General features: G+C 46.0%; 1 protein-coding gene and 1 pseudogene across 3 annotated transcripts in view; one reads left to right on the top strand and one right to left on the bottom strand.

Moving 5' to 3' along the window:
- The first annotated feature begins 2,927 nt into the window (after positions 1-2,927).
- Positions 2,928-17,442, top strand: part of PPP6R2 (protein phosphatase 6, regulatory subunit 2) — a 47,943-nt gene continuing 33,428 nt past the window's right edge. Inside the window, exons 1-2 of one of the 3 annotated variants that reach the window (XM_005868244.2) lie at positions 2,928-3,010; positions 6,873-7,002. The gene's annotated coding sequence lies outside the window, so the exon portion shown is untranslated. Of the gene's footprint in view, positions 3,011-4,321; positions 4,409-6,872; positions 7,003-17,442 lie in introns of those variants that run through there. The other 2 variants (XM_014541220.1, XM_014541218.1) reach the window with 2 other exon arrangements.
- Positions 11,439-12,291, bottom strand: LOC102256294 (annotated as a pseudogene).

Below are 17,442 nucleotides of genomic sequence, written 5' to 3'. Positions count from 1 at the left end.
ATCTCTCTCTTTCTCATCTGTATTGCTTTATTGAGGTATAATTAACCAATAAAATTGTAAGATATTTAAAGTACATCATAATTTTATATACATGTACCTACATTGTGAAAGGATTCTTCCCATCTAGTTAATTATATCCATTGCCTCACATAGTTTGTGTGTGTGAGAACATTGAAGTTGTACCCTCTTAGCAAATTTCAGTTATGCGACACAGTTTCATCAGCTACAGTCCCCATTTGGTCCTCAGACCATATTCATCTCATAGCTGAATGTTCGCACCTTTACCAACCTCTTTCTACCCCCACCCCCATCCCTGGCAGCCACTCCCTACTCTGTTTCTATGAGTTTGACTTTTTTTCTATTTGATTTCTTGGCATGTCATCTCACCATGTGCAGCTCAGGAGTCAGCCAAGGATTTGGGAGGAATTTTAATGAAGATTTTGAGCTTTTCCCCTTTTGTTGTTAATCCTCACCCAACGTTATTTTCTCCACTGATTTTCAGAGAGAGTAGAAGGGAAAGAAGGGGTGGGGGGAGAGAGAGAAACATTAATGTGAGAGAGACAACCCAGATATGTGCCCTTGACTGGGATCGAATTTGTGTGGGTCGGTGCTCTAACCACTGACCAACACCGGCCAGGGTGAGTTTTTCCCTTCTTTGTTCAGTTTCCCCTTCAGTTTTTAGCCATTCGGTAGCCCTGACCTCTGACATTTTCCCTGCAGTCGTATGCTGTGTAAGCATGGTCTGACGTAAGCACTGTTGCCCCCCTCTGTGAGCAGTGTGTGTGTGTTGGGGGGTGCCCTCAGTGTCGAGCTCATATTTCTTTTCCCTTCTTCCCTTGATTCTGGGGACAGTAAGAGCAGACAGTTCCTTGAGGAAGCTTTGCTGTGAACAGGAATTGGAGAAATGTCTGTGGGGCAGGGTGTGTGCGTGTGCACACAGACGGGAGGGCACTGGAGATTCCTGCGGGAGAAGCAGTGGGAGGTGTGAGGGGAGGGGCCTGCAGCGTGGGGAAGGGGCTGGCCTTTGGGAGCCCCGGACCCTTTTCCATCATAGCAGGAGGGGAGGCAGGGAATAGGAGAGGTCCCAGTTGAGACCTTCTCCTTTTTCTATGGATTCAGGGGGTATGCATGCTGGAGGGTGAAGGAGAGAGCAGAAGGAAGAACAGGGTTGTTATATTAGTTATCTGTTGCAGCAGACCATCCAGTGATGAGTGGCTTAAAACGACCATCTTTGTTTCCGGTCATGAGTCTGTGGGTTGAGCCCAGTTGGGGTTGGGTTCAGCCAGATGGCTCCTCTCCACTTCCGTCTATGATCAGGGCCTTGGCTGGGTGTGCAGGCCTCTGCAGGGCCCTGGCACCTAGGGAGGCACGTGGGCTTTCACACACTGGTCACCGGAGTCCAAGAGACTGAGGGTGGACGCTGTGAAGCCTCTTGAAGCCGAGGCTCAGAACTGCACCTGGTCCTCATCGTGCCACCTCCGTGGCTGCAGCAGGTCCAGGAGTCCCAGGATGGGCAGGTAGACTCACTTCTCGATGAAAGCGGCTGTACACAATTGTGCTTATCTGACATTTGTCGCAATTGTCTGTAGAGGGAAACTAGCTCCCTCTTGAGGTTTGTGGCCATTAATTTAAAATGAGTGAAACTCAAGCCACTCATTCCTCAGGGAAGCCTTCTCTGACCAACAACACTCACTGGGCACTTCCTGTTTGCCAGGCAGGTGCTGAGCATTTGCTAGATTATCTTGTTTCATGTTCGCATTGACCTTGGAGGTATATACTTTCGTCATCCGCATTTTACAGTCGGGGAGACGGAGACACAGAGAGTTTAAGAAACTTAGGCCAGTAAGTGGGGGGGCTGAGCGTCCAGCCAGGCAGGCGCACCTGGAGTTGAGGCTCAGCCCCCAGGCACACCACCTTGTAGGAGTCACGTCTTCCCCTCCATGGGCGTCGTGAGAGCTAACGTACCCCAGGCACTCCGGGTCAGGCCTGCTTCCAAGCACAGGACTTAGCCTCAGTCAGTCCTCACACCCACCCTAGGAGGTCAGTATTTTTAGCCCTGTCTACAGAGAGGCCCCAAGGCACAGGAACTGGGTGGTCTGTCCTCAGCACTGGAAGATAGGATGCTCCGGGCTGTGCGCCTGCCCGCCATCTCCCTCCCAGTGGGCTGCGGTGGAGGCCTGCGGGACCTGTCTTCTCTGCTAGAGGTCAGGCTCTTTGGGGCAGGGCTCTGTTCGTCCATTCTCTCTCCCATGCCCCTGGGCTGCTGGTGTCAGTCACACCTTGTGGAGCTCCTCTTCAGGAATTGACTCCTCTTCTGTCTGTCAGCCCACTGACTGCTTCATTTTTTCTCATTCAGGGTTTATTCACATTTCCTAAAATCCACCCTTTTAAAGTGTACAATTCAGTAACTTTTAGTGTATTTTTACAAGTTTGTGCAGCCATCACCAACTCCAGAATATTTGTCACCCCACAAAGAAACCATGGCTCCATTTGAAGACTGCACCTCTCTCCCCCCAGCCTCATTTCCCCTCGAGCCTGTGAGACCTGCTCTGTCTCTTTCTTGGCTCTGTCGGTGGCCTCCCTGCCCCGTGCAGCCAGGGCAGTACCTTCCTGTTATCTCTCTCCACCTTCGTCACTCTTTCTGCACCTGTTTGGATACCTCCCTTTCCTCTTTATCGACTGGGCCAGAATCTGGTGTCATGTGGAGATGGAGAACATGGACTTTGCTGAGCCAACCTGGGTTCAAGTTCTAGAACTGACATTTATTAACCTCATGACCTGGGTCAGTCCCGGGACTTTGCCCTGTGGGCGAGGCTCTGGTGAGCTGCCGTTCCCACTGAGCTGCACCGAGCACGGTGTAGCACTCTGGAGTATGTGTCTCTTGTCTGCTGGACTGGGAGGTGTCTTTTCTGTCACCCAGCAGTTCTGTGTCCAAGTGAAGAAAAGCTGGGAAGCACTTGCTGTGCATGAAGATACATGCCTAGAAGTCCAGGCAGCCTCGCTTGTAATGGTAATAAGTCAGGGACAGCCTGGGAGGCCTCGCAGGGATGCAGTGCCTGCCAAATTCAAAATGAAAGCTACCTGTGTCAGTATAGATGATTTCCTAAAATTCAAAGTTGATCTTAAAACACTTGGAGAGTACATGTATGTGTTATAAAAGTATATTCTTTTTTAAAAATATTTTTATTGATTTGAGAGAGGGGGAGAGAGAGAGAGAAACATCAATGATGAGAGAGAATCACTGATCAGCTGCCTCCTGCACGCCCCCTACTGGGGATCAAGCCCTTGACCGGAATGGAACCTGGGACCCTTCAATCCGCAGGCGGATGCTCTATCCACTGAGCAAAACAAGCCAGGGCTAAAAGTATATTCTTTTTTATTTTTTTAAATATATTTTATTGATTTTTTACAGAGAGGAAGGGAGAGGGAAAGAGAGTTAGAAACATCGATGAGAGAGAAACATCGACCAGCTGCCTCCTGCACACCCCCCACTGGGGATGTGCCCGCAACCAAGGTACATGCCCTTGACCGGAATCGAACCTGGGACCCTTGAGTCCGCAGGCCGACACTCTATCCACTGAGCCAAACCGGTTAGGGCTAAAAGTATATTCTTAAAACAGTGCATTACTTATAAACACACGGGCAGTGAAAGAATGCAATTATGATGCTGCAAGTTAATGATTACCTTTAAGAGGAAGGGAATGGAATGGGTGTCAGTTTCTCAATGTATTAGAAATGTGTGGTTTTTAAAAATAGGCATATGTGAACAATTCTTAACATTTATTAAATCTCAATATATGGGTATTTGTCATACTCTTCTGTGGATCTTTTTGTATTTTTAATTTTTTTCATGATTTAAAATAAATAATATTTCAAACCAGATTATTATAATGTGATTTTCTAAAAGATGTGTAAACAGACTTGTGTGAATCCTGAGGAAGGACTCAGGAAAGCTTGATGTGAGTGTTGTGGTTGAATTTTGGATTGAAGAGCTGGCAGGACTTTGTCAAGTAGGGAGGTGGGAGGAGGGGCGTTCCAGGCAGTGGGGGCCACGTGCAGAGCGTCAGCGATGGGAGACCCTCGGCATGTTTAGGGAGTGGTAAGGGTTGGTGTGGTTAGAGAGAGGGCTGGGGAGGAGGAAACAACCACACTGTGTCCTGTCCCCCTTACAGTGCCCTCGGGGAGAGGCTCACAGGAGAAGGACACTGTGTTCTTTGTCCCCTTTCCCTCTTTCCTGCCTTTTTTGGGATTGAGTATTTTTATGATTCTATTTGGGTCTTTGTCTATCTTTCATGTCTCCATTTAACATGTCTAATCTTTCCTCTAGGTTTTTGAAGATACGGAATACAGTTAGGACAACTGTTTAAATGTCTCTGTTTATTAATTCTGTCATTTGTGTCATTTCTGGGTTAGTTTTGATTGATTTTTCTCTTCATTATAGTTCATGTTTTCTTCCTTGTATGTCTGGTAATTTATTTATTTATTTATTTATTGTGAATCCTCACCCAAGGATATTTTTCCATTGATTTTTTTTTAAGAGAGGGTAGAAGGGAGGAGGAGAGACAGAGAGAGACAGAGAGAAACATTGATGTGAGAGAGATACATCGATTGGTTGCCTCCTGCCTGCGACCTTCATTGACGCTCTATCCACTGAGCCAAACTGCCAAGACACTGAATTTATTGTGTTGGATGCTGGGTATTTTTGTATTTCTATACATATTCGTCACCTTTTTTCTGAGATGTGGTTAAATTACTTGGAAACAGTTTGATTCTGGTGGGTCTTACTTTTAAGCTTTGTTAGGTGAGGCCAGAGTAATGTTTAGTCTAGCAGTGGTCGGCAAACCACGGCTCGCAAGCCACATGCGGCTCTTTGGCCCCTTGAGTGTGGCACTTCCACAAAATACCACGTGTGGACGCGCACGTACAGTGCGATTGAAACGTCGTGGCCCATGCGCAGAAGTCGGTATTTTGTGGAAGAGCCACACTCAAGGGGCCAAAGAGCCGCATGTGGCTCGTGAGCCGCAGTTTTCCGACCATTGGTAGGGCTAATTTTGCCCCAGCCGGAGAATTAGGAAGTTTGCACTGTGACTGGGAGAAAGAGTGTCTCTGGCTCCCTGTGAACTCGAGGGTTGTTCCTGGTAGCCCTTTGGGCGCTGCTGTGCCTGGCCTGGAGGCTGCCTCACACGCTGCTGTCAGCACCCAGCTGGAGCCTGCACCTCTGTGCCACTCCCCTCCAGTGCTCTGTCCGAACTGAACGTCAGCGCCTCGGCCTCAAGAGGTGGCTCCACCTGGCTCCTCTGCTGCTCCCAGAGCCACGGTCCTCCCCAGGCAGGGAGCTGGGCAGGGAGAGGGTCCTTTCGTTTCCCTTCTGTCAGGGACGGCTCTTCCTCATTGCCTGGTGTCCGTTTTCTTGAAAACTGTTCCATATATTTTACCCTTTAATTTTTTTTTTAGTTGTTGCAGGTGGGAAGGTAAATTTGCTCCCTGTAGCAAAAAGATTAAAAACAGGTTTTAGAATGAAGGTATAAGGTGGCTTTTAAAATAGCCATGGACCTAGGAGAATGCTGACCCCCATTCTGGTGGGAGAAAGAGCAGAGGTGGCCTTTTCTTGGGTGGTCATCAGGGAATTCATGTGTCCAGGGAAGGGAATGCTAAAGACTAGTTTCCAATGGTGAAATCATGACTTTCATGCAAGTACCAAGTGAGCTCCTCAGGCTCCAGGTGTCCCTGCTTTTGCCGGAGACGTGGAGTCAGTCAGTTCATTGGGCAGTGCTGGTCGCCTGATTTGGAAATGGTATGTAGAGGTCACTGTTGGAGATGCTTCTAGACATTGTGATGGATTATCAGTCACCTTGTGACCAGGAATATATTTTTTTTTTTTTTTTTTTTTTTTTGAGGGGGAGAGAGAAAGGGAAATAGTGGGGCTGAGGGGAGAGAGAAACTTAGTTTTGTTGTTCCACTTATTTGTGCATTCATTGGCTGTTTCTTTTAAAATATATATATATTTTTGTTTATTTCAGAGAGTAAGGAAGAGGAAGAGAGAAAGAGAAAAACATCAGTGATGAGAGAGAATCCTTGATCGGCTGCCTTAAGTTTATAACCTGGGCATGTGCCCTGACTGGGTGGAACTGTGACCTCCTGATTCATAGGTCGACACTCAACCACTGAGCCATTCCAGCCTCATTGGCTGATGCTTGAATGTGCCCTGACCAGGGATTGAACTGGCAACCTTGGTGTATTGGAACGATGTTCTAACCAATTGAGCTACGCAGCCAGGCCAGGGATGTGCATTTCTTGAGGAGATAGTGTAAAGTTACTAGACTGACCCTAGCCGGTTTGGCTCAGTGGATAGAGCGTCGGCTTGTGAACCAAAGGGTCCCGGGTTTGATTCCAGTCAAGGGCACCCAAGCAGGCTCCTCCCTGGCCCAGGCCCTGGTTAGGGCTTGTGCAGGAGGCAACTAACCTGTGTGTTTCTCTCACATCAATATTTCTGTCTGTCTTTCCCTCTCTTCCACTCTCTAAAAATCAATGGAAAAATATCCTCAGGTGAGGATAAAAAATAAATAAATGCATACATAAAGTTACTAAAGTGGACAATTCCATAGAGATCTTCCCACATCTTTGAAATCTGTGTGTGACATTCCAACCATTGAGCTCATTCACCAGACACCGGATTGGGTGTATGCCATCAGCACCAGGCTCTCTAACACAAATAGAGGCAATGGAGTTTTTCATTCCTTCATCCTGAAATGTTCTGATAATTTGAATACTAAGTAAAGATACTGATTTTTGCTTTCCTTTTATCTACCATTTTGGTAATTTACTTGATAAAAGCAGAACTTAAAGTAAGATTTTTCCTTTTTATTTTTCAGGTGAGGCGATTATCAATCTTATACTGAATGAAAAAAATTTTCTTCAAGTTGCATATACTCCAAGAAAAACCCCCAAATGTTTTTATATTTTGCCTGAATACAAAATTTAAACAAGAAGTTTCCACAGAAGGTAGGATGGTTTTCCTTTTTTATTCTGTTTTACTGTATAATTTGTGCAAATATACTGTATAAGTGGAAGTTTAAAGATGGATGACAGCAGATATTTAGTTTTGAAGGGTGTGTATAGTCTATTGTCTTTTGGTTGTTTTTTGATCCTCCTGAGTCTAGTTTTGAGGAGCTGTGTTGTGGAGAGACCAAGTTACTTGGTCTCTCCAAGCTGAAGTGTAATCCAAATAAAATGGGGACAGCCATGCACCTGTAGTGAGGTACACATGAGCTAGAGCCCTTACACGGTCATGGGTGCCATCCAGAACACACTGTCCATGTGGAGGATGAAAAAGGGAGGGAAGTGTGGCTAAGTGGTTGGGCGTCGACCTAAGAACCAGAAGGTCACGGTTTGATTCCCGGTCAGGGCACATGCCTGGATTGTGGGCTCAATCCTGTTGTGGGATGTGCAGGAGGCAGCCAATTCTCTCTCATAATTGATGTTTCTCTCTCCCTTCCTCTCTGAAATAAATAAAAATATATTTTGAAAAAAAAGTAGGGGAGGGACTCCTGTGTCCAGCAGTATTGGGTGTTCCTAAAAAGCTCTCCCATCGCACTCCAATTAGATGCTGGATAAATCACAGTAAATATGGTTTCTTGTGATCACTTTGGTGCACTAAAAATTAAGATACTGTTCTAAAGGCCAAAAGAGGAAAAAAGGAACAGTGAGCGTTATGATAGTAATCCTTTGTTCCTTGCTGAAGAAAACATAAACCCTCTTTAGAGAAAAGCATACATAGTGTAGGCTTTTATTTAATGTATAAAATAATGGATTTTATACATTACATTTAAGCAAACTTGAACTTACAATCAGAAAACACATACCATTGTGAGGAAGAATTAGCAAAATTAGATGCCCTGAGGCCTGCACATGTTGAATAGTCAGATGCCGTATCCTATATAATAAAAGCCTAATATGCTAAGTATCCGGCTGTTTGTTTGACTGTTTGACCAGTCATTATGATGTGCACTGACCACCAGGGGGCAGATGCTCCAATTGGTAGGTTAGCTTGCTGCTGGGGTCTGGCCGATCGAGACTGGGCAAGATGGGCTGGACATGCCCTGAAGCCCTCCCATAGTCCCTCCCCGGCCCCGATTGTGCACCGGTGGGGGGCTTCTAGTGTATCTATATATATAAAACCCTAATATGCAAATAGACTGAATGGTGGAACAACCAAACAACTGGTCGCTATGACGTGCGTTGACCACCAGGGGGTGCACACAGAACATGGTGGGCATCAGCAGCAGGCGGCAGAGCACAGAACATGGCAGGCGTTGGCCGCAGTGGGATGGTGGAGCTGGTGAGCGGGGACACCAGACCAAGGCAGGGTGCCGGTTGCTGTCATTGGGGCAAGCCTCTGGTGGTTACTGAAAATTCTTTGCTTCTGCGCGCCATGGTCCCGCCCAGTGCTCTCACCCGCTGCTGGCGATGGCCCTGCTTGCACCCACTGCTGGTGCCGGCCCTAATCGCTCTGCGCAGTCAGTGGGTGTGAGCGGGGCCAGCGCCATCAGCGCGTGGGAGCGGCGACAGCGGGAGCAGGGCTGCTGGCAGACGGGACCAGGGGCCGTGGTGGGAGGGGCCAGGTGGGGGCGTGGAGGATGGGCCGAGACACGCCCCTGTGCCCACCACAGCCTCTTGGCCCACAGTTCCTTTCAAGGTGCATAAATTCATGCACTGGGCCCCTAGTATATGAAATATTTGAAGAAATACATATAGAATAAAAATTAGTAATGCAAAACAAAGTATCAAAGTGATCCAAGTAGAACTTTCAGAAATGAAAAAAAGTTGAAATAAAAAACTCAAGGGGGTCAGTGGGAAGGGAAAGGGGCATATGTAATACTTTCAACAATAAAGAATTATTTTAAAAAAAGAAAACTCAATATATGTGGAGTAGACACATTAAACATGGCAGAAGACAGAATTGTGTGTGTAAGAAGTTACACAGTGTGCAGCCTTGAGAGATGGGAGATGGAAAATGAGAATAATAATGTGTGGTAAATGTGTAGTTGGACTCCCAGAATGGAAGCACACTGTGTCCCAAGCAGTATAAATAAAGAAACATATGCCCACACATTGGAATCGTATAGCATGAAAGACAAAAGGATCTTCAGCTCTCGGTCAGTAGCTTACAATTATTCAGTTGACAACATGTCTCATGAGTATGAGTAGCAGCCATTGAAAGTGGAATAATCCTTCAAAGGGATGCGAGAACATAAATTTCAGTGTAGAGAATTGTATATCAGGTATATTTTGCAAGAAAAACAGCAGTGTCTTATGTTGTTTATTAATGTTAGGCTACGGTATTTGGACTGCCTCTGTCCTTCCAGCCCTACCCTATGGAAAGCATCAAAATGGTTGGACTCCAGCAGACTGTGCAGTCACTGTGGAGAGCAGGATGGAGTTTCCTCAAACGACTAAAAATGGAACTCCCATTTGACCCAGAAACCCACTTCTAGGAATATATCCCAAGAAATCAAACACCAGTCAGAAAGGATATATGCACCCCTATGTTCATAGCAGCACAATTTACAATACCTAAGATTTGGAAACAGCCCAAGTGCCATCAGCAGATGAGTGGATTAGGAAACTGTAGTACATCTACACAATGGAATACTACGCTGCTGTAAAAAAGAAGGAACTCTTATCATACGCAGCAACATGGATGGACCTGGAGAGCATTATGCTAAGCAAAATAAGCCAGTCGGAGAAAGATAAATAACACATGATCTCACTTATTTGTGGAATATAATGAACAACATAAACTGATGAACAAAAATAGATCCAGAGACAAGCATCGAACAGACTGTCAAACCTCAGAGGGAAGCAGGGGAGGATGGGATGGGGGATAAGAGTTCAACCAAAGGACTTGTATGCATGCTTATAAACATAACCAATGACACAGACGGGGGTGAGGGCATGTGCTGGGGAGTGGGAGCGGCTGGGGAGAGGGCACTGGGGGGAAAAGGAGACATATGTAATACTTTAAACAATAAAGAGTTTAAATTTTAAAAAATGTTGGACTCCAAAGAAAAAGAAATAAAAGAATTGACAATATGGTAAGGAAGTTCTAGACCAAAATATAACTAAAAATAAGAACCCAGAAAGGTAATTTAATCACAATGGGATGGAATCTGCCTTTGCCCTGAGGGCATTTGATGATCTGGACAAAGTGGGGCTTTGACTTTAGTGGCCTTGTAGGGTATGAACAGTAGTTAAGATCTCAGTCCTCTCAAAGGGAAAGCTTAGAGGAAACCATCCCTGTACTAAATGGGGCGTGGAAGGCTGTATCTATATCCTCCGAGTTAGTGTGAAGTATAGATATGCCTGCCCCACTCCATCCCTGCTCCCACCTGGTTATTTTTTTTACTAAATGTGGCAGGAAAAAAGTGGGAGAAGGGGAACATCTTGTGGTTCTGGCTTAGCCTTTGTGAGGCTCGCTAGCCCAGGTTTACACTGCCTGGTAGTTCAGGGAAATCAAGCATGAATTTAGTGTGTTTTCTGGTTTGGTCATGCCTTCAGGTATCCTCTCTGGAGGCAGTTACTGTCATCCTAAGATGCAAAAAAAAACCCTTACAGATATTTTATAAGGGTATTGTTAATACACAGACAAAACTGACCAAGCATATCTATATATATAAAAGTCTAAACGACCCTTCAACTAGTAGCTATGATATGCACTGACCACCAGGGAGCAGATGCTCAATGCACAGACAGGAAACATGGAACAGACTGATGAATCTCAGAGAGAAGAGGGGAGGAGGGAGGGCAGGAAGAGATTAACCAAAGATCTTTGCATACTAGAGGCCTGGTGCACGAATTCTTGCACTGGGCCGGTTTTGGCCCGATCACTGCAGGCCAGGCTGAGGGACCCCACTGGTGCACGAATTCATGCACTGGGCCTCTAATAAGGAAATAAGGCACCATGAGTGAAAACCAATGGAAACAGAGCCTTCAGTACTTCAGATTTTGAAATTATCAGGAACAGACTATAAACAAGCATGCTTTTTATTCTTGAGGAAATAAAATATTGCCATAGCCGGTTTGGCTCAGTGGATAGAGCGTCAGCCTGTGGACTGAAGGGTCCTGGATTCGATTCTGGTCAAGGGCATATGCCCAGGTTGTGGACTCAGTCCTCAGTAGGGGGTGTGCAGGAGGCAGTTGATTAATGATTCTCGCTCATCATTGTTTCTGTCTCTCTCCCTCTCCTGTCCTGTCTGAAATCAATAAAAATATATTTAAAGAAAGAAAGAAAGAAAATACCTTCGGGAACTATAAAAGGTGATCTACAATATTTGAAGAAGAACCAAATAGATGTCTAGAAATAAAAAATACAATACTGGGTGGGGCAAAAGTAGGTTTACAATTGTATGTGAAACAGTTTTATTCTTGTGTTGTTGTTATTTTTTTATTAACCTGTTTCAAACTTTATTCCCAAGATTCTTCAGCTTAATTAGCTGCAAAGAATGATTTATGTATAAGCAAAAACTGAAAAGAGCTGCAATGTCCAGGAGCATTGGGCTAAAAAATATCAGAGATCTAGATTTTATCAGATCCATAAACAAAATTTGAAAAAGCAGTCATAATATAAAATAGCAGCTCCCAGAAACTTCTTCAAGCTTATCTTCTTCAGAAGTTGACTCAGTTCAGTTTGCTTCATTCTTGGAAGCCTCATCAAAATCCTCCACAAGATCTGGAACTTCGTCATCATCATCCTCTCCAGTAGCAAGTGGCGCTTTTTCATCCACAGCTTGTTTGGGCAGAGCTTCAGCCAGTCTCCTTAACCGTCAGACTGTCTGCCCGAGCTGTTGAAGGTGCTGGGAGCATTTCTGTCAGCTGCTTTGTCTCAGCACAGCCTGTCATGGTGAAAGTGTTCCCTGCCAGCGATGCTTGAACTTCAGGGTTGTTACAGTGGATCACTGTTCCTTGGTTTGTAAACATACTTACCTCTTCAATACCAGAGATATTGTTTATCCCTGACTTCTTTAAGGAGAACTGAAGTTTTTAATCATCTGCTGTAGCTGTTCTGTGAACCCCCTTCTTTCTACGAGTGTGTTTTCTGTTCCTTTCCCACCAAAGCGCACTTGTGCCTGCAGTTTGGTGAGTTTCTCTTGGTTCATGATAGTTTCTTTCATCTTGTTGGAGAGGAAACAGGGCCGCGCGGGGGATTAAGGCTGACGCTCAGGGGGTCTAGGGCAGACCCCTGAGAATAAGCGCACACAGGCAGGGACACAAGATGGCAGCTCTTATTTGTTATTATTATTTTAATCCTCATCCGAGAATATTTTTCCCATTGATTTTTAGAGAGTGGAAGGGAGAGGGAGAGACAGAGTGAAACACCGATATGAGAGAGACACATCGATTGGTTGTCTCCCGCATGCCCCTGGCCAGTGCTGGGAGCATGCAACCGAGTTACGTGCCCCTGACCGGAATCGAACCCGGGACCCTTTAGTCCGAGGGCTGATGCTCTATCCACTGAGCCAAACCGGTCAGGACTTCTTGTGTTATTATTAAAAATTATTGTATTTTCCACATGAACATCTATAAACCTACTTTTCCCCACCCTGTATGTGGGTTTAATATCAAATCATTTACAGTAAAGAGGAAGTCATTGAGCCAGAAAACAGGAAATCCCCCAGGAGGAAGCCTCGAGAAGATGATGGAAACACAGAGCGGTAGGCAGCATGGAGGGGAGAGGGAGTTAGAAGCAGGCTTGTTTATAGTCTGTTTATGATCATTTGAGGCTCACGATGGAGGTTTTAGCCAAACCAATAAATCAGAAAAATGGGAAAAAAGATAAAAGAATTTGAATGAAAGAAACAAAACTGTTGTCATTCACTGATGATATGATTGTATATTGTAGAAAGCCCGAAACAATCTACAGATAACTTTAATCAATAATCATGTAGGAAGTTGCTGGATATAAAATCAGCTTATAAAAATATTATCATATACCACCAATAAACACATTGCAGTGAAAAAGTCATGCATATAGTAGCATTATAAACAAAAGTACCTAGGAATAAATCTAATGAAAAATGTGAAACCTCTGTGGAAAACATGGTAAGTTTTTAGAGAAATTAAAGAAGACTTGAGTAAACAGACAGATACACCCCAGTTTTGGATTGGAAAACTCATTGTTATAAATGTGCCAGTTCTCCCAAAACCAATCTAGAAATACATCATAATTTCAATTACAAACCCCAGGGTGTGTGTGTGGAGACAGGGTCGGAGGTTGGAATTGACAAGCTGACTTTAAAATATGTGAAATGAAGGGGTACATAAAACGCAAGACATTTTTGAAGAATTCCAATTCATTCTATGGGTAAAAGATCTGGTTGAGACCTGATTTTGAAAGGCTGGAGGGCTGGTGTTCTGGTTTTGGTGGGATGCCCAGCAGTCCTGGTTTGCCCAAGTCAGTCCTAGGTTTTGCCTGTGGCCCTGGTCTCATTAGCAGCACGTCCTTTTGTCACGAGCGCCTTGGGAAGTCTCCTGCTGTTTCTGGGAAGGATGGACCACTCTAGTTTTTGTGTTTCATTGTTTGAGTTGCACACATTTTTTCAAATATCCAGCTCCACACCAAGGTGTAGCATCTGCTGGCGGCAAGTAAATGGTGGTCAGGACGGAGCACCAGGCAGCACCAAGCCCACACCTGCCTGCGGGGCGGGGGGCTCTTCATGCAGGAGAGTCACAGCACGGAGCCGTCTTAGCCTCCTCCCCTCTTGCTGTTTAACATGAGCAGCCACGTGGGTGGCTGTTGTACTCCGCCTGTTAAAACTAATGTTAAAAGGGGAGGGAATGAGCCCTGGTTGGTGTGGCTCAGTCTCACCCTGTGCACTGTGCACCCAAGGTTGCTGTTGCTTCGATTCCCGGTCCGGACACATACCTACATACCTAGGTTGTGGGTTCAGGGAGTATACAGGAGGCAACCTATCCATGTTTTTCTCAGACATCAATGTTTCTCTCAGCCCCCCAGCCCCCTCCCCTCTCTCTAAAATCAGTAAAAAAAAAAAAAAAAAATCCTCAGGTGAGGATTAAAACAAAAAGAAAAAAGGGGGGGAATGAACACTAATTGAGCTTATAATATGTGTCAGTGATATTACATCTCTTTTCCCAATTCAGTAAATTCAGGTATTGGTTGAGCACTAATTATCTGCCAGGTGTATTGCTTAACTCTGTAACCTTTTGGAGAAAATGTGATCATTTTATAGGTGAAAAAGCTAAAGCTCAGGGAGGTTAAGAAACTTGCTCGGATTGTATTAAGGTACAGACTGAGCTGCACCAAAAGGTCCCAAGAAGCAGTGGCTTAAACGAGGGGACTGCACTTCTCTCTCACGCAGGTTCGTCTGGCAGCTCCTGCCTCAGCCCCGGGCTTTCACTTGTGGAGTCAGAGGGTGCTCTGCTTCTTGCATCTCCCGGGAGGCAGGTGGGCCAGCAGGACCCAGGAGCTCACACCAGGAAGGCCTGTGGCTCCAAGGTCACTTCTACGCCCAGCCCTCTGCCCAGAGCTTAGTCACCTGACTGTAGCTGGCTGCAAGGGGAGGCTGGGAAAACTAGGCTTAAGGAGGTGGCCAAGTGCCCCCCTAAACCTCCGTCACTATTGAAGAAAGGGACAACAAAAGCAGGGCACAACAAGAGTCTTCCACACCTGCCGAGTCACGCAGGTGGGAGCTGTGGGGACCCCGTCCCTTTGCTCCCATCTGCTCGGCTCCTTGCCCTGCTTGCCCACTGGACCCCCCTCCCGTCTCAGCCTTTAAGAACTTGTATCAAGTTTGTTTACTGGTTGATGTGGTGAACCCACAGAGCATGTCAGCTGCATGTCCAACCTGAAGCTGTGACCCAGGTTATAGGGCTGAGAGAGACAGCCCGTCCTAAAGCAGCGCTCAGCCTGTGGTGGAGACATCCAGGTGGAGCCCAGGCCTGTTCCAGAGGCTGATTCTGCCTCTGCACTGGGCTTGGACGGTGTGTTTCCAGGAGGCTGGATCAGCGGTCACCAGCCGGTGGTCTGCAAGGTCCAAAAGGTTGGCAACCGCTGGGCTAGATGGTTCAGGCTTGCTTCAAATGCATGAGCATAGATAGTATAAATTATTGTTTTATAATCATTTTAATTTACCTCTGTGTTAGTGGCTATTTCTTCTATTTTTTAAAATATATTTTTATTGATATCAGAGAAGAAGGGAGAGGGAGAGAGAGAGAAACATCAATGATGAGAGAGAATCATTGATTGGCTGCCTCCTGCACACCCCCTACTAGGGATCAAGCCCGCAACCCGGGCATGTGCCCTTGACCAGAATCGAACCTGGGACCCTTGAGTCCACAGGCCGACGCTCTATCCACTAAGCCATACCTGCTAGGGCTATTTCTTCTTTTCACTTCTTTTAATTTTTTTGTGTTGTGTATGTTTTGTTAATCCTCACCTGAGGATATTTTTTTCCATTTATTTTTTCAGAGTGGAGGGAGGGGGAGAGACAGAGAGCGAAGTCGATGGGAGAGGCACATTGATTGGTTGCCTCCTGCATGTGCCCCGCCTGGGGCCAGGGGTCGAGCTTGCAACTGAGGTACACATCCTTGACCAGAATCGAACCTGGGACCCTTCAGTCCATGGGCTGACGCCCCAACTACTGAGTCAAACCAGCTAGGGCTTCACTTCTGATTTTGGATTGTTATTCATCTGTTTCAATTAGGCCATTTTTGGGGTCTCTCCCCCCAGTTTAGACCTGGTCTCATTTGTTAATCAGTCGATTGTACAGATATTCACTGCTCTCCAGGGACTTGCGTCACCATTTTTTCCAAGCCACATAGAGTCCCAGTCTGCTGGTAAAGGGTGACCATTGCTCTTTGGGAGAGTGAGAAAGCCTCCTGGTTGTAGGGTTTGTCCATCCAGTGCAAACACTTCCTTCATGTTGGATGCAAGCTCCGTGTGATGCCGCTGGAGGTGGGCTCGGGGGAGCACACACTCAGCTCTGCGAGCCGTGCCCGCCGCCCAGCACCACGGAGCCCGTTCTCTGCAGCAGGTGACCTGTCTCTCTCCTCTCCTTGGCAGTCAGGGTCTGTGAGGGCACCAGGTGCGGCCACTCTTCCAGACTCTTTAGGGGGGTAACTCAGTGCTCACAGCAGTTCCAAGAGTCAGGGATGCTCACTGTTCCCAGTACAAGGGGTCACGTAACTGGCTTCAGGTCACACAGCCGATCCAGGACTTTGATTGTAAATCTTTTAGATTCTAATTTCTCTTAGCAACAGTCTGTACCTCCGTGTTCCTTTGTGAAGGGCTCGTTTGGAACTCTATGATCACAGGGCAGCATTTCTCTTTGGGACCTACCTTCAGTCTGAAGATCATGCTGACCGGAAAGAGTAAATAGAGACGTGGAACTTCAAGTTCCTTCGGTGGCTGTTGAATAAGCGTCTGGAAGATGTTGGTGATACTTTGCTAGGCGCTCCCGAGAGCGTGGCGGACGGAGACGTTGTCAGGGTGTGGCAGGAGTCTGACATCTCACGTGTTGGTGCGGGGCCTGCAGTCTCATGACGACCCGAGGGGTGGGGATGCCGTGGATGTGTCACCTGGGAAGGAGAGCGAGAGCTCCCTGCGGGTGGGGCAGTGTGCGGTGCTGGGAGGGTGCTGGGACGTGAGGAGCGTTTGGAGAAGGAGTGCAGTATTTTCTGGGAGCATTCCTTTGACATTGAAATTAGCTGCAGTGCCATTGGGATAAACTTTTAAAGGAAGCCACAGATGCGATCAGTATTTCTTAAGATGCATAGATAACGGATGGAAACGGAAATGTCCTTATACAGGGATTTTTGACTTGATGGCATAGCAGAATGTGCTGATGTGAGCTCATGAGCTATGGTTTAAGTTAATGGTTGTAAGAGTAACCTGCTTTTATTTCATGTGTCCTCAAATGCTGGTCTGTAATACGGGAAATGAACAAAATAAATGTAATGAGGTGAGTTTTCCTTAAAACTATATTTTTTCAAAGTGAGACATTATCCTTAATCCTGAAATGATGGCTTTCCTTTTTTTGATATTTAAAAGTCATTATTTTCTGAAATGAAGGTAATTGTAGAGGATAGTTTATTTTTTTCCTTTCTTTTCCTTTTTCTCTTTTGTGTCTCTTTTTTTCTCTCTCTTTCTCTGCAGCCAGTCCTCAAACCCGGCACTGCTATGTCAGCCACACTCATGTGACACACTAAATCAGCGGTTCTCAACCTGTGGGTCGAGACCCCTTTGGCGATCGAACGATCCTTTCACAGGGGTCGCCTAAGACCATCCTGCATATCAGATATTTACATTATGATTCATAACGGTAGCAACATTACAGTTATGAAGTAGCAACGAAAATAATTTTAGGGTTGGGTCACAACATGAGAAACTATATTTAAAAGGCCAGAAGGTTGAGAACCACTGATCTA

This window comes from Myotis brandtii, unplaced genomic scaffold (genome assembly GCF_000412655.1).
Source record: "Myotis brandtii unplaced genomic scaffold, ASM41265v1 scaffold2658, whole genome shotgun sequence".
Taxonomy (NCBI): domain Eukaryota; kingdom Metazoa; phylum Chordata; class Mammalia; order Chiroptera; family Vespertilionidae; genus Myotis; species Myotis brandtii.
The sequence above is the reverse complement of the archived record's forward strand: the minus strand, read 5'-3'. Positions and strand labels throughout refer to the sequence as shown.